A 27,166-nucleotide genomic window follows, 5' to 3' on the forward strand; every position below is an offset into this window, starting at 1 on the left:
GTGAAATCCCATTTTCGGGAAATATTCTTGTAAATTTTATATGCAAATAAAAATAAAGTATAAAAAAAAAGGAATACTAGATTGTTTAAAAATGTGTAAGAAATGGTGCGCAGTTCCTTTAAATAATACATTGAAATGCAAAACCCAGTGTGACTCCAAAAAAGTGAAAAATTATTTGGTAAATATATAACAATTGGTATAATCCTCAGAATGACAATGCATCACAATCAAAGTCCATATGATATTTCTGGTGATATATATGTACAGTACATAAAACAAAGTCCATAGGGTTCCAATATAAAGTGCTAAGTGCTCAAAAAAATGTCCACTTTAAAATTGTGCTCCAGTGATCTAAACATGCTCCTTTTAGGAAAAGACAGCCTCTTACTGGATAATATGGATCTTGGTAACAGAGATCAAACAAGCCTGTGTGAAATCTCCACAAGGAAGCCCCAATGCTCAGGAGTAGTTGTGATGCCGTTGCTGTTGGGAATGTGATCAAAAACCTTTGATGGACAGCTGCTTTCAAGGCCCATGTGTGTAAATACAAGCAGGGAGAGACCTCAGAGGTTGTACCAAAATGGTAACTTTTGTTAAAAAGTTAAAAATCACTTACAATGAGGATAAAAATGACTAGTGATGTGGACAAAAAGCCGGCTGCGGTGTCACCCGAGCTCCGGCCGTAATAACTTCATACGTTTGCTTCACCTGATGCATTTCCCAAATGGCATCTTCTGGGATCAGCGGAATCCCCAGAAATATCATATGGACTTTGATTGTCATGCATTGGCATTCTAGACAAATTACCAATTTTTTTAAATTTACCAAATATTTTCACTTTTTTGGAGTCACACTGGTGTTTGCATACATTTAAATTTATCATTTAAAGAAAGAATGCTACATTTTTTTTACACTACATTAAGCTGCTGTCCATGGAGCTATCACCCATTGAGTGAAGGCCCTATGTTGCTGCGCCTGGGGGAACAGAGGGTGATTACAGATAGGGAGGTGGGGGGATAACCTCTGAGGAGCTTTCAATTTCTTCCGTATTTCCCTCCAGGCCAAGACAGTGTCCCTGATCAGGACATTGTGTCGTAGATTGGGAGGGAGATCTCTGTGCCCACAGTGCAGCAAAGCCACGAGGTCACGAGGGCTGGCCATTTGGGATTCAAGGTTCAAGTTGGTATACTTAGATTCCCGGGCTATCCAGTCTAGACCCCCCCCGAAGCAGACAAGACAAATTATATAGACGAATATCCGGCAGGCCTACCCCCCATCCCGCTTTGATAGGTACAGTTTAGACAGGGCTATATGTGACTTGCGGCCCTTCCATATGAAATTAGCTACTGCCCTATTGAGTCTGCGGACATCATTGTGCTTCAGGAGAAGGGGAATAGTCTGGAGGGGGTATAGGAGCTTTGAGAAGCTCATCATCTTATAAAGATGACAGCGGCCCATGAAAGAGATAGGAAGATTGTGCCAGTTTTGAAGTTCAGCAGTCACTTTGTCAATAGTGGGTGTGAGATTTAGGTGATAGAGGGAGGAGGGGTGTTTGCCAATTTTGATGCCCAGGTACGTGATGGAATTATGTACCACCTTGAGAGGAGAACAGGAAGCCCAGGAGGGATGATGGGAGGAGTGAAGAGGCAGGATCTCACTTTTTGAAAAGTTTATACGGAGCCCAGCGCACCAGCGATAGTGCGCAAACACCTTCTGTATAACCGGTAAATCATTTGGTGGGTCAGCTGTGAAAATGAGGATATCATCAGCAAAAAACGCTGTTCGCAGTTCCATGTTGCCCACCGGGGTCCCCTTTAGATGTGGGTGTGTTGTGAGGAGTCGGGACAGAGGTTCTATGGCTAAATTGAACAGGAGAGGGGATAACGGGCAGCCCTGTCTTGTGCCTTTGTATAGTCTGAATGTACGGGAAGTATGGCCCGCCACCACCACCTGCGCTGTGGGTTGAGCATACATAGTCTGGATAAGATGTGAAAAGGGGCCTGAAAATCCCAGTTTGGCGAGGACCAACTCCAGCCATCGGAAACTCATGTTGTCAAAAGCTTTTTCAGCGTCTAGTGTGACTATAGCTGTGTCCACCGTTGGGTTGGCCCCCGCATATTCCAAGGCTGAAATGACCTTCCTAATATTGGAGGTGGCGGACCTCCCTTGGGTAAAGCCTGCTTGAGCGGGGTGAATGAGAGAGGGAAGGATGTCGGCCAGCCAATTAGCCACTATTTTGGAAAGGATTTTAGCATCCAAATTGAGTAAGGAGATGGGGCGGGAGGAGCCTGGACTAGTAGGGTCTTTACCTTTTTTATATATGAGTTTGATGAATGCTTGGTATCTGGTCGGTAGATATGGACCATCGTTATATATTCAGTTATAAAGATCAAGGAGGGTGGGGGCAATCGTTTCTATGGCTATCTTGTAAAAATCAGACGTATAACCGTCCGGGCCAGGGGCCTTGGCAGGAGCTCAGGACTTGACCGTGAGTAATACCTTGTCGAGTGAGATCGGCGCATTTAGCGAAGCCATTTGCGTCTGCGTAATTATGGGGAGTGGGACTGATGACAATAGGGACTCCGCCTCGGTTTAGTCGATGGGGTTGGGGCCATAGAGCTTTGTATAGAAGGACTCAAATACAGCATTTATGTCCTGTGGAGATTCTACAGTATTTCCCTGAGAGTCCGTGAGGGCCACTATGTGGGTAGGTGTGTAGGGGGGCCTACACATGGATGCTAACAATTTGCCACTTTTGTTTCTTAATTTATGGAACTTCCAGTCCTGCTGGGAAGTGTGTATGGTCTCCTGCGCCGCAGCCCATTCATCGAACGTCGATTTAGCTGTGCGCCAGCGTTCTCTACATTCCAGGGTATTAGATAGGTTGAGGAGCTTTTGAGCCTCCCTGAGGGACGCACTGGCCTCCTTATATGCTGTGGCGATTTTTTTTCTTATGGGCTGAGGCGTAGGAGATAATGCGGCCTCTGAGAACAGCTTTGCCCGCTTCACATAGTAGCATAGGAGAGCAGTCAGGAGAGGAATTGAATTGCAGAAATTTGGACGAAGAATCCTGTGTAATGCTCCTTAACCCTGGTCTTTGGCTAGATGTGGGGGAAAGCGCCAAGTGCCTTTAGACGAGGGTGTGGCGAATGAGGAAACGTCAATTGAGACGGGGGCGTGGTTCGACACAGCTATGTCGTATATGCAAGGGTGAGATGTGTGTGTGAGCAAGTTGTTGCTAGAGAAGATATAATCAATCCTCGTGAGGGTGTTGTGCGTGTGGGAGAAGAATGTGTATTCACGATCAGAAGGGTGAGCAAGCCACCAGGTATCTGTGAGGCGTAAGCCATCAGCAAAGGTCTGAAGCAGGGATGCAGGTTTAAGGGAGCGGGTTATGAGGTGCTGTGGTCCCCCTGACCTGTCCTCATCTACATCTAGTGTCGTGTTGAAGTCGCCCACTACTAGGAGAGGAAGGTGGGCAAATTGGGCCAAGTGTGAGGTGAGTGTTTGAAAAAAAGATTTTGTGGGCGAGCTAGGGGCGTATACGGCAGCTAATATCCAGATACGAGATGCCATAGTCAATTGTAGTACTAGAATCCTCCCTTCGTCGTCAGAGTAGGATGCAATGATATAGCAAGCTACATTTTTATGAACCAGTACCATAACTCCGGCTTTGCCTTTAACAGCTGGGGAGCCATAGACCCGGCCCACCCAGAGCTTGCGCATTCAGGCAAGGTCAGGGTCAGGCAAGTGTGTCTCTTGCAATACAGCAATGTCCGCCCTCAGCCTTTTGAGATGCCTGAGGATAGCCATGCGCTTGTGCGGGGACTTTAACCCCTTAACATTCCAAGAGACGACTTTCATTTAGGTGGGAGTGATATAGAGGAATAAGGGGGCAGAGATGATACCTTCAAATGCGCACATGATATAGTAGTGTAGTGCAACCATGGACAACAATATTAGAAGTGCAGTATAGGGTGGAGACATCTTGAAATGATACAGGACATGGGGGTGGGAGAAAGGGACCCAACGGGGGTCGAGGAGGGAACAAAATCGGGTACATACCCATTGAAGTCTTCACTTTTTTCCTTATACACTCGTTAGGAACAGCGTTACCGTTAGTCCGAGATGGTCGCCCTTCTATGTGTCGGTGAAAGTACCGTGTGGACCGGTGGGGCATAGACCCAGGATAACTGGGAGGGAGGCTGGCAGTACAGACTTCCGACAAGGCTGAGAGCCTAAGAGAAAATCGAAAAAGGTGAAGGGTCCCGTGGGGGGGCCATGGTCAGTCAAGGATAATAACAACATGTGCAATATGTGCAATACGGAACAGTACAACTTGCAATACCTAATACCCAGCGATAGACAACAAAGTGTAACTGAGATACATCATAACAGATTAAAATAAGTGCTTAACAATTAGGTTGGTGCTTCTGTGATACTGCAAATTCATTGCGGACATGTAGGGAGAGGCACAGGATTTCCAGTAAGCTGGAGCAAACAAACTGAGAGTGGATCAACGGGGACAAGAGCGGTGATTTGGGCCGAACAAGCGAAGCTTTTTGGCAGGGTCTTTCATGGGGCTGCGTTGCTCCCTCGGTCCTGGGGATCGCAGAGGCATGGAACTGTCAGGGGTCTCCAGAGAAATGTGTGGAGAGGAATGCAGATACTGGCTGGCCTCCTCTGGATGGGTGAATGACTTCTGTTCTCCAGAGGGGTCCGTGAGGCGTAAGGTAGCAGGATAGGCTAAGGTGAACCTTGAAATAATGCCTGGCAGATGGGCTGGAATGCTTTTCTCCTCGTAGACACCTCCTGAGAATAGTATGCAAAAATAAGCAGCTTATGCCCATCTAGTTGCAGAGCGGTGGAGTTCCAGAAGGACTTTAAGATATTCACTCTGTCCATGTAGTTAAGGTAGCGTACAATGACTGGGCGCGGGGAGCGACGGTCATTAGAGGTGGTGGGCGCGCTCTGCGGTGCAGGGGACAGTAAAGCCCAGGGCTGAGGGGATTCTGGAAGTGCATATATCATACAAGGAGTCAGCACTGTAAGTCTCAGGCAGCCCTATAATTCTGAGGTTGTTCCTCCTGGAACGGTTTTCAAGGTCATCTAATTTCTCCAGGATATACCTTTGGGTTTGTTTGCCTTGCTGGTCCTGGGAGAAAGAGGATTGGAACTCATCCTCTATGTCTGACATATGATGCTCCAGGTTTGTCAATCTACCTGAGTATTCTCCCAGCTCCTTGCGGAGTTGTGTTATGCCCAGTGCTATCACATTATCAACTGCAGCGGTGATGGTGGGAGATAACAGGGCCGCCACAACTTGTGCCAGGGAGGCGATGTGGGCATCTGGGATCACAGATGGAAGGTCGCACTGGGGGCGGGAGGCGGGACGGTGAAGTAGCGTCTGCCATGTTGGCTTCATGTGAGGCCTGTTCCGCGGTTTTGCCGCGGGGGGTGGTAGTGGATGGCAAAGAGCTGTGGAAGACTAATCTGTCCATAGTTACCAGGTCCCTGGTGGTATGAGAGGCTGCCGAGCCGGTTGGATGGCTCAGCTGTGCTCTGCATGGAATTTGTAGGCCGATGATGTCGGAGCCGCCGTTCCGAGCGTCTGCTTACATGAGGCGCCGGAACCGGAAGTGATTTTCCTATTTTTAATAGAAGGGGGAGAGAAGTCTTCAGGTCAGAAAGTTATTATAGGCAAAAAAAAAAACCGTGTCTGCGAGAGTGGAATTACCAGTCAATTGAGGTGATCAGTGGAAGACCCATCGGTTGGAGTTTTAAAGATGTGAGAAGGCATCTTTGTACACTGTTTTAATAATCTCCTGCTTATCTTTTTTATTATAAGCTGACAAATAGAAAAATACGTTTAAAAAAATCAAATCACACTTAAATGTTTTTCTAACTGTTAAATTATGTATTTAAATAATTTCACTTTAACAGCTACAGCCTTCTAGCTGCAGCTGTCACTCTGTCTCTTGCCTTACAAGCACGATAGCTGTGGTCACCATGACTGGCATTGTTTTCACATGATCGGCAACCAATGAGCACAGGTCTTGATTGCTAGTATGAAACAAGCAGTGCTAGTGACAGTGCCGTCTCGGAAACAAGAGCCAGCACTGCTGTGAAGCATCATGCTGATGAATGTTAATCTACATCATCGGGTGGTTATAGTAGTGGCTAGCAAATCTATTTTAACATAAATTAAAGAAATAACACTTGCCAGTTTTATGCCACCTGTAACAATGTTTAAGCAACAGTCCTAAGATGTAGTAGGTTTTCACAACTCTTCTGCTTTAAGTACTGTGCTGTGGATTAGCTGACTGCTGAATTGTGTATGCTTGTTCTGGAACTGGACAGAGACCTCTCTAAGAGATTTGAATGGATACAAAATGGATTCCAAATGGATGCAAATGCAACTTTTCTTATATATATAACTCTTCCTTATCAGTGGAACTAGTTGTGTCACATCTAAAATTGAATCTGTTTCTCCTGAAATGTCCAGTTCCTAATACAATACAATATTGTATGAGCAATAGGCTTTATGACTGATGTTGCTGGTTACATTTGTTATCTTTGGGCCTATCCAACATCATTCTTATTCTTACTTTGGAGTGCTAAATGGCTTGTTGAGGTGCCTGTACCATCTTTTATATTTCAGATCTTAGTTTGGGGTTGCAGTGCTGTCCTCTCGCTTGAGAAGGCCATTGACAACCTATGGATTGATTTATAAAGCATCTAATATTGCATTCACCAAACATTTCCTGTAGGTGTATCTTCCTGGTGCATGTGTTAATAACAATGATTGATTCACATGCAGTGATTGTTTGGTGAATGTTGCATTCACTGATTTATACCTATGCCCCTTAGAGTATATGATGCAGCAAATAAAATAGGGGTCTCTCAAATTGTACTACAAATTGTAGTCCTTACAATATCAGTTCTTGTTTTGATGTCTGGCTGCAGAATCAAGACATCTTCTAAGTCTATGTAGCATATCAACCCTTTATATATTTACACCTTTTTTCATAGTTTAGGTTATTCCAGGCAGAGTATCACATTGCTGCTCATAGTGTTGTGCTGTGCTAAGCTGGAAAAAAAATGCATAGCTCCCAACTGTCATTTGGAGGACTGTCCCTCTCTGAGATTAAACCCAAGTCCTTCATGCAGCCTCAGTTGTCACTCTTTTTTGGTCTGATCTCTATACAAAATGTACAATTTTACTACCAAGACCATTATGCCGCACTAAGATTTTTATCTACCCAATAAATTGCTGAATTTGTTATCATTTTCTGCATATTAGATCTTGGTGGTTTGTGTAATTGGGGCTGTGGCAGGGATGTGTCCTTTGCTGCATGGGCGAGTTTTCAACCAGGATGCTGTGGCACCTTCCGTGGTCCTCAGAGGCGTGTCTTGGCAAAATGTCTAAAAATTGCCAAAGTAGGTAGATGAAATCTGCCTTTTTGTTACACACAGTCACAGTTTTTTTTTTTTTTTTTTATATTGTGCAGCATTACAACTTTGGGAACCCTGCAGGCCAACCAACGGTGTCCTAATAACTGCTGACGCCATTGGTTGATAAGGAGGGCATTAGGCATCTGGACAGCATCCTTGTTTGCCCCTCCCCTGCCCCTCTCCATCAGCACTTAGCTGAATGAAGGAAAGAAACTGTGGCGGAAGAGAAATGTTGGAATACTAGTCAGTACTAGTGTGCAAATGTATATTGCTTTGTAAACATTTCCTCTAATGTTGGGTGTCCTGTGTGAGTGGATGTTGCTGTATTATGTAAAACAATTATTATTTTTTTTTTTTTCATTTTAGAATGGGGTGCCTTGAGATTGTGCTCAATTTTAAAGCGTGCCTTTTCCGGAAAAAAGATTGAGAAATACTGCACTAAACTGTGTTAATTATTCTAGAAAGACAAACTTTAGGTCTGCAGCTACTAGAACTTAGTTCCAGTGCTAAACTACAATAACACCAATGTATACAGTATATAATAATTTCATGTGTTCTTGTATCTTTCCTTTGGTTCTTGTTTCTTCTGCAATCAAAACAAAACATAAGTTCTTTTGCTCTTAGCTAAAATGCTTGAAAAGATGCATACTAAATGATTTTAGGAGAATACAGTATAGGTTCTACTAGGACAATGGCTGATGCATCATGAATATTGCTGCACAGTGTTGTCCAATCTGCCTAGGCTTTATATTTGGGAAAATATATATGTATTTTGTCTATATCTACTTATTTTTCCTATCTATGAAAAACAAATATTACATACAATGTTAATGCACTTGAATGTACCAAAAAAATAAATCAGAACACTAGAGGGCACTATTGGCTTTTGAAAACAGAAATAATGAATAGTTCGATGTCCAGTCTCATGTTGTTGTTTTTCCACCTAGGTTGTATTAATTTTATTCATTACTAAAGGGAAGTGTAAAAAATATGTACGTGTTTTTGTCTTAAAGAAATATTTATATGTGTAATAATAACATCTTTTTCAAGTTGTTTAATGGCTTAAAGAGAACCAATTACCTTTAGCAACCATCCGAACATTTAATCTTGAATTATTATTGTTGTGCAGTCTGTAACACAGACTTACATTTGCCCCTTTACATAGCTTTCTAGTCTGAGCTTGACTTTTCATCTGGAATGCCTGTAGTCTGAGTTAACCTGAAGTCTGGCTAGCCTGCATATAGATAATACTGAATAGTAATAATAAAGATTGCGTGATACATAAGCCCAGCTAGGAATAGTTCTGACATGACGTGTCTCATATTACAGACAGCAGAAGTTCTTCAGTTTCACATAAAATATGTGCTAATGCTTTTATTTTCATATAATTGCCATTATATTATACATTACATTGACTTACAGAAAATCTTCAATATTTTTGCTATTGATTGCCATACACATAGAGATTTCTTTGTACATGTTACTTGCTTTTCACATTTAAATTTAAAATGAATGTCATTTCTGTCCGAAAATGAATTTGATTAAGAAAAGTTTTTCTATTCTGCTCTGAATTTTCCCATTACTGTAGTCAAAAGTGAACGGCAATTTGACCCCACTAACGATTTAAAAATTGAAGGAACGTTCTTAAAATGAAATTTTTTTTTAACTTAAATCTATACGTGAATGACCGGCATAACTTTGCAACATTTTCTTATCACTACCTATTCTTATGAAAAAATGTAGTTCACCTTTACAGGTCAACTCAAGTAACAAAAAATGATATTGGCCAGGATAAAATTAAATAACTAAAAAAATTGCTACAATACTCACTCTCTCTGGTGCTGTCCCTCTAGACTCACTGGGGGGGGGGTTACTACAACTGGAGAGTGCAAAATCTGGTGCAGCTCTGCATAAAAACCAATCAGCTTCCAGCTTTCATTGTCAAAGCTTAATCGAATAAGCTGAAGTTAAAAGCTAATTGGCTACCATATACAGCTGCACTAGATTCTCAGTGCAACAGTTTTAGTTAATCTGCCCCACTGTTGTGAGATCCAGCCCTGGATTGAATGACTTCTAGCATCATTCAATCTATTTCCTGTTGTCAAGGACCTGCCCTCTAGGGTCATCAGTCCACCCTGGACTTACAGGAGAATGCTCAAGAGAGTGACACTTTGTCATAACATGGTACCGCTCTCTGCAGAATGCATGGCCTGCCCTCCACTAGAAGTACAAAAGTAGTATGAGGGCTTGTGATGTCACGCGACTAGACTGAGGACAGTTGAAAAAAGGTACATACTGGAGGTCCAGGGAGCGTACAAAAAGGAGATGGGTGGGCAGTGGAGTGCAGCAAATGTCAAGTGGGAGAAACTTGAAGTCAGGCTTTAAATGTTTGGACTTACAGTTTTTCTCAAATATAAACTGTTGTATAAAATGGGAAAGTTTATGAAAAAGTCTTGTAACAATGTGGGGTGCCTATTACAAAATTTGTTACATATATTTAGGATCCAAAAGGGACCATATAAAAGTAAATATACATACAATATAGAAATTGCATGCAGTATATCATTTATTGTGAATCTACAGGGATCATACATTGTTTGTTGTGTACTAACAGGAAGTTGCTCATATGGTACTAATGTATGAAAAGTGTGTTTAATACAATCTACTTATCCTTAACCTCAAATGGATCTATATTCTATTTTCCTCAACATTAGGGATACATTGAACATACCTGGGTTCAGTTAGAGGCAGGTCCGTTGAGCATTACTGAAGTCAATGAATGGTAAAAACAGTAAAGGCAAATTTTAAGAATAATAGGTAAGAGATTGTCAAACAAATGTCATGAGAGACTGGGCAATGCCCTTGAAAACATGAACTAAAGTGTTTGTGGGAGGGGGGGGGGATCCAGAAAAAGTACAGCTTCACAGTACCAGAACCTTTAAGCTGACCCGGCAACACTGTAAGCATGTTTTATATGTAGGTGTGTCCTCCAAAGGTGTCACCAGGCCCTCCTGAGAGATCAGTTTTCACCCTGGCTCTCTCCAGCAAGGGTCCTCACCTGGGTCTTCTCAATTTGGCTTGGCTTCTTCCACACTGGGCAAGACAGCCTAAGAACCACCTCAGGATTAGTAGGCCCCAGACAGGCTTCTGGACCTTCATTTGCAGAGCTCACATCAGCAGCACATCCCCAGGCCAGGAGGGCCTGAGGCAAGAGAGCAAACCCAAGTATATATTCTCTCCCAGAATGCACCAGTAGCCAAGAACCTCCTACTGGGCTGGGCTGGAAGAAAAATAAACATTCATAACTCAGCCTAGTTGTACTATCTCATACTGGCCTGTGGTACCAGTGAAACCTACTGGGAGAACCTACTTTGGGCTGCTCAGCAAACACCTTCTTGAACCTGGCCTTTTACACTACATTGGCCAGCTTGGTGTTTCAACAGATCCGAGTCCTAGGGTGCCTTTCAATTTTGTTATATGTTATTACAATATATGGTTTTATGATGTGATTGTTCTACTGAACTTTATGGTCATGTTTTTAGACTGTATTACAATAACATTTTGATAATTTTTACTACTCTTTGATATTTTCTACTACTCTCCTATCTACCTTTAAAGTCCCAACTGGGGTAATAATAATTTCTCTAAAGTGACACCTACTGGCCACAGTGAGAAATGCACAAACCAATTGAGCTTAGGGAAAGACTATAAATAAACTATGCAATCAGTCTGAGCTGTCGACAGCCCAGCCAAAAACAAAATTTACATGATAGCCCCAGTTTAGGACCAGGGTGCTATTCCTAGGATACTTCCAAGCTATGTAGCAGTAGGTAGGGAGTATTAATTTACTACGTCATTTTTTACCTGATATGTAATAAAATACAGTTCCTGTGTAAGCTAGAAAAGCTAAAGTAGTGTGTGTCCAGGTAAACAAATCAGATTGGAGTTCTGGTATGTGGCACATTGAGCCCACAGACTGAGTGAAAGAATACTGCACCCCCCCATCCATGCTAATCAGCAAGAATAGATGTACTGTATTTTTACTGCCGACTATTGTATTCAGGCAGCCATGGGCACAGGTAGGATGCAGCTGCTGTTTTTTAACAGTTTTTCGCCTGGTTTATTCAATTTTAAATCAACTTTTGTTGAGCCTGATGGTGCTTGCAGATCTTCCAACAGCTTAAATTTCAGCTGATTTCTCAAGAATCTGTCAGGTAGGTGGTCAGACACTATAGCTGGCTTCTGGGTTCTTCACCTATAGCAGCCCCTTTTCCATAAGGCAAGCAGGCTTCCTGGTACTTGGTTGCCCCCAGGTCTTATACACAATGCTTTAGTGCTTGGCCACCACGCCGGTGCAGGAGCGAACTGAGCAAAGCAAACAGGTAATGCAGTTGGCAGACAGGCAGAACCCAGAAGATGACAGTCCAGGTACAAGGCAGGCCAATCTGCAGTCAAAAGGCAGACAGGGTTCAGAGAATAGTCGATATCCGATCTGAGGTCATAAATAGGGGAATCCAAACAGCAGAGCAGGACAGACAGACAGAAAGCTTACACGTATTACTCACGCTATCTCAAACTTAAATCAGGTTTGGTTTCCACCCAGAGACTAGCCACATTTTTTACCTTGAAGGTGGACAGACAGACAGACAAAGCATGGAAGAATCTACTAAAATTTGAGATGTCTATGACCAGCTTAAAGCTGGCCATAGTTAGCCTTTTTTTTCATTCAGGGTTGAATGGAACACAAATTAACAGATTCCATCATGCACATACTGTAAATTACATAGGACATTGTATACTGACAGCGGGCACTCTCCGTTGTCAGAATGCAATGATCAGCGGCTGATCATGAAATTTTTTCCAACAGGCCCATTTGACAGAATTTATTCATTAGATTGGCTTCTGTAGAATGGGAGCCACCACATATGGATCAAAATTTGGCCCTGCTGAACTTCCATCTCTAGCTCTATAGAGAGTGGCCTTATCACTCTGATTAGTCCCCTGGATGAAAAGCGCATGTTATTTTTGTTTGAACAAAAAAAAGTAGGCAGGAAACCTTGTAATGTACTAGTAAATGGGCTGGTTTCTTTAAATGCTCTACTTTTGATGCGGATGCTGACAATAATGCTGATAATAATGTCTGTATGTAATATGCCCCTCTTCTCTTATAAAGTTAACTATATTTGACTTTTTCTCCAGTTTCCCTCAGGTTTGCTGTGATTTATGAACCTCCTGGAATAGTGTCACACTTCCTTGAGAACTTTTCTACCTGGCTATCCTACTTTCTCGACGGATATAACTACCATGACCCTTGGTGTCTTTACCATTCCAGTTAACGTCAACACCCCAGTGACCTCTCTTTTTTCATGGCCGGAAAGCGGAGTTCCGGCCATGAAAATTTTTTTTCAATAAAAATACCCCCGGGACAGTCAGGGCTAGTACATTCCACAATGGATAGCCTCTGTAGTGTCCCGGGTCGCACTTACCTGCAAGAAGAAATACTCACCTTTAAAATTTCTTCTCCAGGGTTGCCATCTCGGATGTGGGCAGCTGAAGCCAGTGCAATCCTCTTCTGCATCCTCTTCCATGTCCTCTTCTCCCAGAATGCGCCTGCACCGGTCCCGCTCGTCACTTCCGGTGCGGCGCCGCATTCCTCCACAGCTTCTGGGCATGCCCAGAAGCTGTTTAGCAGGGAATGCGGCACCGCACCGGAAGTGACGAGTGGGGCCGGTGCCGGCGCATTGATTCCTGGGAGCGATGACGTTCAGCTCCCAGGAATCATTGCAAACCGGAAGTGACGGCGTGGGCCGCGGCCGCCGAGGGAGGAAGTGGAAGAAAGGTGAGTATATTTTTCTACAATACAAGGTTAGTAAAAAAAAATAAAAAATCGTAACTATCCATTTCCTTTTCAGGTAACGAAAAGCAAGCGGATGGCCACAAAATCAATTATGTCGATTTTGTGGCCGGTACTCCGCTTTAACTCCTCAACATTTACGTCTTCTTCTTTTGACCTAACATAATGGACACACAGTTCTACCCACTCTGACAGAAACATCATTGTCCTTGTATTATCCCACCTCTTGAATCCTCTGACAAGACCTTTGGTCTTCAACCCCCTATTCCTTCAACTAACAGTTACCCATAGAAAACATTGCCACTTTAACCCTTCTCTCTTCTATTGTGAAACTAAGTTTGTGACAAAATCTTCACTCTCTCCTGCCCTGACCTGGCAATTTCTGTTTGCAACAGCTATAACTCTCACCCTCTCTGGAAATAATTCAACCCTGACTGCTACAACTTTGGCAGAGAGACAGAATCGGAAATATCAAGAGATATAGCCATGTTCTTGATTGATTAGTGTAAAATTAAATCCCAGCAAGAATTTACCCTATACAAATCTGTCCTTACAAAATACAATTCCTACCTATGTGCTTCCAATCCCTGCATTGGCTTCTACTAGCCCAATATATAGAATTCAAAATGTTAAAAACATACAAAGCCACCCACAACTCTGCTCTATATCACTAGCCTCACTACATACCCAAACACACACACCCACACACACGGTGTGTTCATTACAACCCTGTGTGCTGACTTTTCCCTTGGATATACCTAACATATTTAGACTAAATGGGAGGAGGTCTGCTGGGCTAGGAATGAGGTTTTAGGTGTGGTTAGAGGAGCATTACTATGTTGGAAGGGCAAGAGCAAATTAGAAAGTAATGGAGCACACATTTCAAATAGGAATAAGTACACACAGTTCGAATATCGGCTGGTGTCGGTTGGTTCAACAACAACAGTGTGTACAGTTGTCTTGCTTACAGAAGCTGGTCTTACGACTGGAACTTGTTGATAGAACATGCTGGAAAACCAGCATCCAATCAGCAATTGTAGCCAATAGCTGCAAGTGTTGATCAGTGCTTTCTGGCTTTAGGGTGGGGGGAGCCCCCCTCTCAGAACACAAAAGGCACAGCAGGGGAGCTTGCCGCACTAACATTGCTTGTGTTAGTACAGCGATCCGATGGGTTTTTTTTCCCGTTCAGTCCTCTGGGTTGAACAAAAAAAAAAAAACGTTATGTGTGCACCAGGCTTAAGATGCTACATGATGGAGAAATTTGAAATGATTGGAAGGGTTATGGCAGGTGATATAGACATGCATAAATTACATGCAAAGTTTGAATACTACGTACAGTTTCAGCTGTACACATTTATTTTATATTAAATCTACTTGAAATGCAGTGACACTTTAAAGCAGGGTGTCAAACCTAATTTCATTCTGGGCCGCATCAGCATTATGGTTGCCCTCAAAGGTCTGGTTATTATTATTATCATTATACAGGATTTATATAGCGCCAACAGTTTGCGCAGAGCTTTACAATATGATTATATCAGTAAGACTAGATGTCCAGAGAACCCCACACCCCCTTACACCCTTACACATGAGATGTCAAGAGCCCCCCCATCATCAGAAGTCAAGAGTCACCCACCCTTGCTTACATCACAATGCACCCTCTTACCTTGTGCTGCTGCCAGGAAGAAGATGTGGGTGGATCTGGGAAGAAGAAAGTGCAGGGTCTGGAGGAGAACCAGAGGAGGGCTGGAGTCAGCTTCCAGAGTCTGCTGAATGCTAAGACCAGGGGAGGCAGAGGCAAGGTGGTGTTGGGGCTGCACACAGAGGTGCAGGATCTGTAGGAGGAGTTCTGCCCTCCACTGCTGCGGACTGCTGGGAGGGGGGCAAATACAAGCCTTTCTGAAGCTGCACAGAGGAGTGCAGGATCTGGTAAAGGAGTTCTGTCCTCTCTGCTAATGACAAGGTGGGGGCAGAGACAAGGGGGGAGTGCCGCAGCTGCAGGAGAGGTGCGAGGGCCACATGAAATGGCCTGGGGGACCTAATTCGGCCCGCGGGCCTTGTGTTTGACACCTGTGCTTTAAAGTGATGTTTCACAAATTCCAGAATCATGGCACACAGCATGGAAATGCTTGAGGCTTTGATTTTTGAAGATCAAGGGTATGGTATGGGTTTATGGGTATTGGTGAATCATGGCCAGGCTGTTTGCATAACAGACTCCTAATATTCCTGGGTATGCCATCTTTTGGAGGAACATAAAAAAAGAGATGGTGGTGTTGTTAGCCTGTATGTTTTTATATGTGTAAATACTAACATATTAACTAGTGCAGTATGCTATAGGCCCTTGATTCCCCATAATGTGGAGGTAGACACTTTGCTCCAAGGAAATAACTGCAAATACTGAGACATTGGTAATAGCATGAGATTCTATTTTGCCCTGCAATTACTTGGTATAAGGGCTGGTGCAGAAAAAGATGACATTCATAAATGTACTCTGTTTTAGTTTTATGGGACACTTTACAGAAACACCAATTTAAATCTGCTAAGCATATTCCAGGGGAATTAAAGCAAAAGGCATGCAAATACTTATAGTTCATTTAATTTAGAGATCAGCCACAGCCTGAGTAGAAAAGCCTTTCCCCTGCCAGTTGCTGCCAAGAAGGACCAGTGCTCTCTGTGTGAAACAAACATGGTCTTTGTGCAGTGTCAGTCTGTATATGCTTTTCCAGTGTATGTACCAGTTTGTGTCTATCTGTGTCACCAATCTGTTGTGATCTGTGTATCTGAGTGCCTGTCATTCTGTGTATCAGTTTTAGTTAACCACTTGAAGACCAGGCCTTTTTCTGACATTTGTTGCTTACAAGGTAAAATCAGTAGTTTTTGATAGAAAAGTACTTAGATTCCCTAAACATTATATTTTTTTTCCGCAGAGACCCTAGAGAATAAAATGGTTGTCATTGCAATATTTTATGCCCCATTGTATTTGCGCAGTGGTCCTGCAAACACAATTTGTTTGAAAAAAATACACTTTAATGAATTAAAAAAAAGCAAGTAAAGTTAGCCCAATTTTTTTGTATAATGTGAAAGATGATGTTACGCCAAGTAAAAAGATACCTAACATATCATGCTTTAAAAATGCGCACATATGTGGAATGGCGACAAACTACGCTACTTAACCACTTTACCAACGGAGGATTTTGCTGTCTTACGTCCAGGCCCCTTTTTGCGATTCGGCGCTGTGCGACTTTAACTGACAATTGCGTGGTCGTGTGATGCCGTACCCACATACAGAGCTTTCTTTTGGTGGTATTTGATCACCTGTGCGATTTTTACTTTTTTGAAAAAATAACAATATTTTTAACATTTTTTTTATATGAAACCCCCCCCCCCAAAAATGTAAAAATCAAAATTTTTTTAAATTTTTGGCCAATTTGTTTTCTGCTACCTATGTTTGGTAAAAAAAATCACAATAAGCGTATTTTGATTGGTTTGCGCAAAAGTTATTGCGTTTACTAACTACGGGAAATATTTATGTCATTTTTTATTGTTTTTTTTTAACTAGTAATGGCTGCGATTTTTTTGCGGGACTGCGACATTGCGGCGGACAGATCGGACCCCTAACTGACATTTTTGACACTTTTGGGGGTAACAGTGACATTACTACAGTAATCAGTACTATAAAAGGGAAGGGGTTAACATTACTGGTGATCAAGGGGTTAAGTGTGTCCCTAGGGGCATGATTCTAACTGTCAGGGGGCGTGGCTTGTGAGATAATCACAGAGACATGCGATCCTATACAGCAGTATCACATAGCCTCTGTCATTACTTCAGGGAGAATGACAGATGGCTGTGTTTACATAGGCCGTCTATATTTCTCCCTCTGCTGCGGGAGATCGTGAGTGACCAGCAGCCATTGGAGCCGCCGGTCACACGCGCAGGCTCCCCCTGCAGCCTCCTGAGCGAGCAACATAATACTACATCACTTTGCCCATTAAGAACTGCGGCGGGCGGTCGTTACGTGGTTAACTATTTAAAAAAAATATCAAATACCGTGTTTCCCCGAAAATAAGCCCGGGTCTTATATTCATTTTGGCACCAAAAGACACAGTAGGGCTTATTTTCGGGGTAGGTCTTATAATGTTCTGTCCCTCTCTGCCCTCCCTGCCTGCCAGAAATCCCATGTAAACCTAGTTTAGTGTATATAAAATCCTAGGATGCACTTTATTAGTGTTTTATATATGTCCAGTGAGTGTTTTTGTAATAAATTGTGTGAAATACCTTCATTACGGTACATCGCTGCTCTGTGCTCAGCTAATCTCCTGCTCTCTCCTGTCTTTCTCCTCTCATATGGTAGCTGTCAGAGGGGGATCTCAGCCCCTCCCCTCTGCAGTGTACACACAGAGCCGGTGTTCCGTGGTAGATTAGATTAGAATAGGTTTAGCTGATCTGCCGCTCTGCTGTCCTCTTTTTCTGGCCAACAGCTGGGGGTCACCAAAGCGCCGATGTACCGAAGGTATTTCCCACAATTCTAATCGAACACTCGGCGCTTCTGTGACACTGTAGAGGGGAGGGGCTGAGATCCCCCTCTGACAGCTATGGTATAAGAGGAGAAAGACAGCAGGGAATCAGCTGAGAGCAGAGCGGCCATACAAGGAAGGTATTTCACAGTATTATATTACAAAAACACACTGGACATTATTTAAAATGCAAATAAAGTGCATCCTAGGATTTTTCATACACTAAACTAGGGCTTATTTTCAGGGTAGGGCTTATATTGCAGCCCGCCCCGATAATCGAGATAGGGCTTATTTTCGGGGTAGGGCTTACTTTCGGGGAAACACGGTAGGTAGGAAGGTATAATATAATATATTTTTAAACCTTTTTTTATTTTCTTCAGTTGCTTCCAGGTTAATGGCCTAGACTAAAATGATGTCATACATCCCATGAACCTTTATGGGCGTGCCTGAGCTAAAAGAAGATGGATTTCAGGAAGTAAATGGTACATGAATTAACTGTCCTTACTCAAGATGACTATGGCTAGAAGGTGTTTTTCAAAATGATTTTCCACAAAAAAAAAGCATGGAGACATGAATGGATGGGTGAGTTTGCTTTGAATATTAAAAATAAAGTAACTTCCTCCTACATGGTCACAGTAGATTTACTCTGACTGAGTCAGCAGCTGGAGGCTCAGCAATGATGATAAATGTTGCCAGCATGCTTCGGGGTTTGGGGCCCGCATGCGCACACCTCCTGCTCAACTGCACTGTTGTTGGACATTTTCGGGATTTTGTCCTGGCCAATGAATTATGACTGAGATCTGCTGATAGGCTTTGTCCAATCACAGTACAGAGTCCTGTATGCACAAACATGAGCAGAGATCTGACTTTTTCTTCTCCCTGCAAAGCACAGAGCCAGATCTGTTAGTAAAAGCAGCATATATTACACACATTACATTTGATTGACCCCGGATGTTAACCCCTTTCAAGCCAGTGTCATTAGTACAGTGACAGTGTCAAGGGTTGATCCAAAGTCTAGTCTCGGGCGGGGCACTGCCATAAAATAAGGTGTTGCTTACAGAACTGTATTTAAAGTATAACTCTACTTTCGTGGGGGAAAAAAAATCAGCAAATAAAGAAAAAACAATATAGCGTATACATTTGCGTAACAAATTATATTGTAATTGAATGTTATTAAAAATGACCTTTCCTTTTCAATCTGCAGCTGCTGTAATTTTGTGAAAATGCAATGCAATATGGCTACCTGGAGTTGTTCTGTACACAGAATGTATACTGGCCACACCCCAGAAACATAATTTCCTGCTTGTGTGATTGGCTTACCAATTTTCTCAGAAAATAAAGTAAATTATTGCTGCGCTATGGTGATACGTGAAACAACTCAAAGTGCTGCTGTGCAAAAAATCAAATAGATTCTTCAAAGTGACAGTGCAAAAAAACAGTGCAAAAAGGTTGTGATTATCATAAAAATAATAAATTATATATCATCATCAATTCACATATATAGAACAAGTGTCCAATGCACCCTGTGCAATTAATATCAATAAATAAGAATAAATATATAATGTGACAAAAAGTTCCTCATAACATTGCATATAAGTCCCAAAGTGCTTCAGCAAGTAGCCAGTAAAAGAGAGTTCATAAAGGTGCTTAAGTGCTGAGGAATCTGTGCAAAATCATGCTGACACTGTGATGTGAGAATGGTGAATATCCTCTCCCCTAGGATGTTCCACTTACCGGACAGAATGGACCCCTAGACAATACTGTGTAAGGGTCACTCAAGCTTAGTCCAGTAAGGAATCCGGGGTAATATCCTCTAGACTGGTCAGGGACGCAAATGGACCTCCAATGTGTGTACTCAACAGGATAAAGAGACCATATGGGGAAGGAAGGGCTCACAATAGTGTGATACTGATTTTATAAATGTTTATTAAGAAGAACATGAATGGATCACTCACATTTTGGTAAGAGAAAGCAGGCTTGTTATGTCATTCGTTAGGTATTGGAGATCATTCAGATTGCGGTGTGCTCGGGGCTCCCTTGATCCCGGCGTGCGTTCCACCGCTACTGGAAAATATGTCACAGCAAGCGTAGGACTGGAAATTGCATCAACTCGTTTCGCCCTCCTCCAGGGCATTATCACAGACGTATTTCCGGCCTCAGCTAGGAAGGGTGTATAAATATCCCCTCCTCATCTAACTCATTGACCATTTCCTGTTCCTGTTGGGTGTACCTGGCCTCAAGTACACCCAACCGGAAACCGCTTGCCGATCACATTGTAATAAACCTTTATTCTGTACACTAAAATATTTAAAAACATTGCTTACACTCTGCATAACATAACATCATCTAGCAGGGTTATACCAATGCGTATTATAAATGAAATACTAACACCACACTGAGGTATAAATCACAGCGCTCTCAATATGCCTCCTGATGTCATTTCTGAAGGTACATGCAGGATAAAGATTACTATATTGTTTATTAAATATAAAAATACAAGTTATTATTAAAAAATCTAATAAAAATCTATATAAAATAGCTGTGATTTACCCTCATTTGAAAATATGGAGAATAGGAGATTTAATAAGAGGCTAAAAGTCCATGGATAGTTGCAGAAAATATAAAAAATATAAAAAATATATAAGATATATATATAAAGAATATACAGTGGGTACGGAAAGTATTCAGACCCCCTTAAATTTTTCACTCTTTGTTATATTGCAGCCATTTGCTAAAATCATTTAAGTTCATTCTTCTTCCTCATGAATGTACACATAGCACCCCATACTGACAGAAAAACACAGAATTGTTGACATTGTTGCAGATTTATTAAAAAAGAAAAACTGAAATATCACATGGTCCTAAGTATTCAGACCCTTTGCTCAGTATTTAGTAGAAGCCCCCTTTTGATCTAATACAGCCAGGAAAGATGCAACAAGTCTTTCACACCTGGATTTGGGGATCCTCTGCCATTCCTCCTTGCAGATCCTCTCCAGTTCTGTCAGGTTGGATGGTAAACGTTGGTGGACAGCCATTTTTAGGTCTCTCCAGAGATGCTCAATTGGGTTTAAGTCAGGGCTCTGGCTGGGCCATTCAAGAACAGTCACGGAGTTGTTGTGAAGCCACTCCTTCGTTATTTTAGCTGTGTGCTTAGGGTCATTGCCTTGTTGTAAGGTAAACCTTTGGCCCAGTCTGAGGTCCAGAGCACTCTGGAGAAGGTTTTTGTCCAGGATATCCCTGTACTTGGCCGCATTCATCTTTCCCTCGATTGCAACCAGTCGTCCTGTCCTTGCAGCTGAAAAACACCCCACAGCATGATGCTGCCACCACCATGCTTCACTGTTGGGACTGTATTGGACAGGTGATGAGCAGTGCCTGGTTTTCTCCACACATGCCGCTTAGAATTAAGGCCAAAAAGTACTATTTTGGTCTCATCAGACCAGAGAATCTTATTTCTCACCATCTTGGAGTCCTTCAGGTGTTTTTTTAGCAAACTCCATGCGGGTTTTCCATCTTAAACTGAGGAAAGGCTTCCCTCGGGCCACTCTGCCATAAAGCCCCGACTGGTGGAGGGCTGCAGTGATGGTTGACTTTCTACAACTTTCTCCCATCTCCTGACTGCATCTCTGGAGCTCAGCCACAGTGATCTTTGGGTTCTTCTTTACCTCTCTCACCAAGGCTCTTCTCCCCTGATAGCTCAGTTTGGCCGGACGGCCAGCTCTAGGAAGGGTTCTGGTCATCCCAAACGTCTTCCATTTGAGGATTATGGAGGCCACTGTGCTCTTAGGAACCTTAAGTGCAGCAGAAATCTTTTTGTAACCTTGGCCAGATCTGTGCCTTGCCACAATTCTGTCTCTGAGCTCTTCAGGCAGTTCCTTTGACCTCATGATTCTCATTTGCTCTGACATGCATTGTGATCTGGAAGGTCTTATATAGACAGGTGTGTGGCTTTCCTAATCAAGTCCAATCAGTATAATCAAACACAGCTGGACTCAAATGAAGGTGTAGAACCATCTCAAGGATGATCAGAAGAAATGGAAAGCACCATATATATATACCATATACCATATATGAGTGTCACAGCAAAGGGTCTGAATACTTAGGACCATGTGATATTTCAGTTTTTCTTTTTTAATAAATCTGCAACAATGTCAACAATTCTGTGTTTTTCTGTCAGTATGGGGTGCTATGTTTACATTCATGAGGAAGAAGAATGAACTTAAATGATTTTAGCAAATGGCTGCAATATAACAAAGAGTGAAAAATTTAAGGGGGTCTGAATACTTTCCGTACCCACTGTATATATAAAAAATATATATGTGAATATTACTAGTTGGGAACCAATGTTCATAGCAGACTAAATGGCTAAAATATGGTAAAAATTATTACATAATAAAATTACCACATAACAAAAATTACCACATAGAACCATAAAAATTACCAGTTGGATAAAAAGCAGTTCAGATCGAAATCGATATTCAACCCATGGGGATGAAGTGTTTTTAAAAAATATATCCACCTTCCTTCATTTTGTGAAATCCCCTGGGTTAGATTTCCCCCTCTCCAATTGGATACTACTTTATCTATACCACAAAACTTCAGTCCGGATGGGTCCTTGTTGTGTACCAATCGGAAATGGTTCGATAAACTATGTTTTTTGAACCCTTTTTTGATATTGGTTACATGTTCACATAACCGGACTCCTAATTTGCGGGTGGTTCGGCCCACATACTGGAGCTTACACGGACATTCTAAAAGATACGTGACATGGGTAGTACCACATGTAATGAATTTGTCAATTTTAAAAGTCATACCTTTACTATTGGATTTAAAATTTGTGGTTTTCCTGACTCTGTGTTTGGTGGTCTTACACATAACACACGGCCCACATGCAAAGAAACCCACCTGGTCCAGGAACGTGCCCAAAGGTTTCGGGGGGTCTACTACGTTCCTGGCCAATTTGTGTCTCAAAGTAGTGGGCTTTGTGTAGATAAATTGTGTTTTTTTTTGGCAGTATTTTTTCTAAGGTGGGGTCTTTTTTGCAGAACATACCAATGTCTTTTTTTTTTTTCTAACTCCTTGTACTGTCTGGAGAACCCAGTCATGAAGGCAGTGCCATATTTATTATTTTTAACTTTTGGGCGTGTTTTGGTCATTTCTTTTCTGTCATATTTCCAGACCTCTTCTTTTGTTCTTAATAAGGAACTACTATTATATCCTTTTTCTTCAAATCTTTTTATGATGGTATTTGCTTGGTTGTCATAATCATTCTCATCATCACAATTCCGCCTAATCCGTATTAGCTGACTTTTGGGTACTGCATTAAGCCACCTAGGATGGTGGCAACTGTGTACCGGAGTATACCCATTGCGGTCAACTTCGTTAAAATACGTTCTGGTGCATAATTTCTTTTCTTGCTTGTAAATAACCAAATTGAGGAAATTAATGGTATCTTTACTCCAGGAATCCGAAAAAGAGATGTGATAATTATTGACCTTAATTTCTTCCATAAAGTCTTGAAATGATTCTGGGCTTCCCTCCCAGACAATCATGCCTTTTGCCATGCCTTTTTTCTGTCTATAAAAACTCCCACTTTGCCAGAAAAAGTTCTCACTCATGGCTAGTTCCAATGCTTGTAATAGGAATTCTACCTGCTGGTTGTCCATGATGGACCTTTCCAGGGCCCACCTAACTGCTTCCAAAGCATGTGATTGGTGTATATTGGTATATAAAGAGTCTACATCCACACTTGCCAAAATTTGATGTTTGTTGGTACTAATTTTTTCCAAAACTTGCATGACCTCCTTACTGTCCTGTAGATAAGCCAGGAAAGTCTTCACCAATCCAAAAGAAAAAGAAAAAGAAAATCCAAAAGAAAAAATCCAAGAAAACAATCCAAATATTCCCCCAATCTGCTAAAAATGGACTCAATCCCACTGACGATGGGTCGTCCAGGGGGTTTGTCCTTATTTTTATGGACCTTGGGAATTTGGTAGATGACTGGTAGTCGGGGGCATCCGGGACCAGATATCTGGCTTTTTTTTGTTAATTAATTCATCATTTTGGGCTCTTTTAATCATTCTCTTCAATTTTGCTTTATTTTTATTGGTAGGGTTGCCCTTTAACTTCTCATAGGTTTCCTGGTCTCCCACAAGCCTATTAAGTTCATCCAAATAGTCTTTTTTATTTAGGATGACCAATCCTCCCCCCTTGTCTGCCGGTCTGATTACTACCTCTTTCTTGTTTTCTAGCATCTTAATCCCAAGATCAATATCCTTTTGCTTTCTCCCGGCTTTCGTGTTAAGTTGTTCAATTTCTTGTTCCACAAGTGCTTTAAAAACTTCACTAAAATGGGGATTCCGTGCTTTGGGATTAAGAATCGACTTGTTCCTCAACTGTGTATAAGTGAATTTTCCATTGTTGGATTGTTTAAAATCTTCCTTATTAAAATAATGTTTCTTGATATTAATTTTTCTTAAAAATTTCTGCAGATCAATAAAAACTTCGAACCTATTAAGATTTTTGTTAGGAGCAAATTTTAATCCTAGTTCCAAGACTTTTAGCTCATCTTCCGAAAACATGGCATCACTGAGATTGAAGATACCTAGGCCTAATGTTCTCGCTTTCTTTTTCCTCTGGTCCCCTCAGCATCCTCTTGTTCTCCGTTTCTTCTCTCTGAATCCCTGCTCGGGATGGGGGTGTATTGCCACGGTGTCGATTCCTACTCTCTTGGGGGGCTGTGGGCATGGTTTCCCCCTCTCCCCCGGTATTGGTTCTGGCCTTTCCCCCTCCAAGGAGGTCCTCCATATCCTCTCTTGGGAAAACCCCCTCGAGGTTGGTTGTAATTCCAAGATGGTGGGTTGGTATTATGATAATAATTGTTGTGTTGTCCTTGGGGTTTTCCTCTACCCCTACCTCTGCCATCTCCTCTGTAATTCCCATTGTGGTAGGTGGGTGGATTCCCTCCATTATTCCCATAATGGGTGGATTGATATCCTCCATTGTCTTCATAATGAGGGGGCGGTTGCTCGTTCCTTAATGGTTCAAATCTATTGTAAACCGGTAATCTGTATTGGAGTGAACTGAGATGGCGGTCTCTTGGTAGTGAGGCCTCTGGATAAGGGGTACCTTGTACATATCTTCCAGGATGGGGGTGGTAAAGACATCTTCACTACTGGATCGCCTTTCCCTAGTACTTCTAGGTTCAGTATAATCCCCATTACCATAATTAAGTTGGGGGGGTGTCTCTCTTTCCACTGAAGAGGCCCTGGACACCTCGGGGGGATTGTTAGTTTCTTCCTGCCACTTATAAATCTTTTTATTTTTGTAGTCATTGGTGTTCCTATTACATTTTTTAATCTTTTTATTTTGTGTATCCCTGTCGACCTTACCTATAAAATTTTGTAGTAATTTCATCTTGTCCTTATACTCCCCTGTTTCCTGAAAAGGAGTCATAGTCTCTTTTAGACCTTTGACTTTCTCTTCCAATAGTTTGAGTTTTTTCTCCTTCCTGGAGACTATAAGTTGTAACAGTTTCCTTTCGGTATGATTGAAGAAAGCATACCATTCATCTTCTAGTTCCTTTCCCAACATGCCGTCATTGGGGTACACATCCCACCCAAGTCTCCTTGGCATGATTCCCTCCTTCATATATTTTCTGAGGGTAAAAATATCCCCCCACGCCCTGACCTGTTTATCCAAAGTATTCCTTAATTGTCTGAACTGTTGTGTCAAATCTCCACTATTTGTATTATTGGAAAATAACTCATCACCAGCATCTATCTGTCTCCCTGAAATAAATGAAAAAACGTCCATTGCTGCAGCAGATGCTCAGTCTGACTGAGAAAAACGTGAAAAGAAAGTAAATTATTGCTGCGCTATGGTGATACGTGAAACAACTCAAAGTGCTGCTGTGCAAAAAAGCAAATAGATTCTTCAAAGTGACAGTGCAAAAAAACAGTGCAAAAAGGTTGTGATTATCATAAAAATAATAAATTATATATCAACATCAATTCACATATATAGAACAAGTGTCCAATGCACCCTGTGCTATTAATATCAATAAATAAGAATAAATATATAATGTGAAAAAAGTTCCTCATAACATTGCATATACCTGTAAGTCCCAAAGTGCTTCAGCAAGTAGCCAGTGAAAGATAGTCCATAAAGGTGCTTAAGTTCTGAGGAATCTGTGCAAAATCATGCTGACACTGTGATGTGAGAATGGTGAATATCCTCTCCCCTAGGATGTTCCACTTACCGGACGGAATGGACCCCTAGACAATACTGTGTAAGGGTCACTCAAGCTTAGTCTAGTAGTGATATTAATTGCACAGGGTGCATTGGACACTTGTTCTATATATGTGAATTGATGCTTTCCTCATTAGAGCTCTGCAGGTGCCACAGCTGACAGATAATTATGAAACCACTTCCATTAGACCCACTCCGCCCAGAGGTACAGAGGAACAAACAGTGATTTCTTCAGAATAACAAAAGGTAGGAATCTGCAACAAAGTTTAAATAAAATCCTTGTAATGTACATAGATCAGCCAGAAGGGAATGTTTTTTTTTTCTCAACAAAAGGGGGGTTACACTTTAACATATTATACAGTCCTAACCTAACCTTTGTTTAAAACAGTGATACATGTATCATTCCAGATTAGATTATTACATTTCAATTAGACAGGATACGTTTAACCACATATAACTTTATTATTACAAAGGACATAAGCAGTTTGTATACTTATACATATTATTCCCAGACAAAATATTTACAAACAATATAAAATGAGGTGTAAGTGCCGGTTCACACTTATGCGATTCGGGAAGGCTGCGAATTCGCAGCCTGTTCCCGCATCGCACACGCACCCCAGGCAGTTCACACTGCCATATGCGATACGCTGGGGGTGTCAATGTAATCTTAACAACACCCCCAGTTTGATCGCATATCGCAGTGCGATCGTGCAGTTCGCACAGGATCGGATCGCACAAGTGTGAACCGCTGTGCGATCGGATCCTGATGCGGCTGCAAAAATGCCTCCTGTGCGTGTTTGCTGCGGGTGCGATGCGAATTTAGCCATACAAACTGTATGTCTAAACTCGCACCGCAAAGCCAATCGCATGTAATGTCGGAGCAGTGCGCTCCGACATTACATGCGAACCCCGCACACGCAGAAGTGTGAACCGGGGCTCAAAAAAAAAAACATGTAGCAGAACCCAAACACACACACAACAAAAGAAACATTTTACATTACATAACATGAAAAATTCACAGAATTAGCTCAAGTCTTAGTTTTCCTTGTTTGGCAAACAGTTCAAACACTCAGCCAGTATTCACGGAAATATC

The sequence above is a fragment of the Pelophylax lessonae genome (genome assembly GCF_965119305.1).
Source record: "Pelophylax lessonae genome assembly, chromosome: 3".
Taxonomy (NCBI): domain Eukaryota; kingdom Metazoa; phylum Chordata; class Amphibia; order Anura; family Ranidae; genus Pelophylax; species Pelophylax lessonae.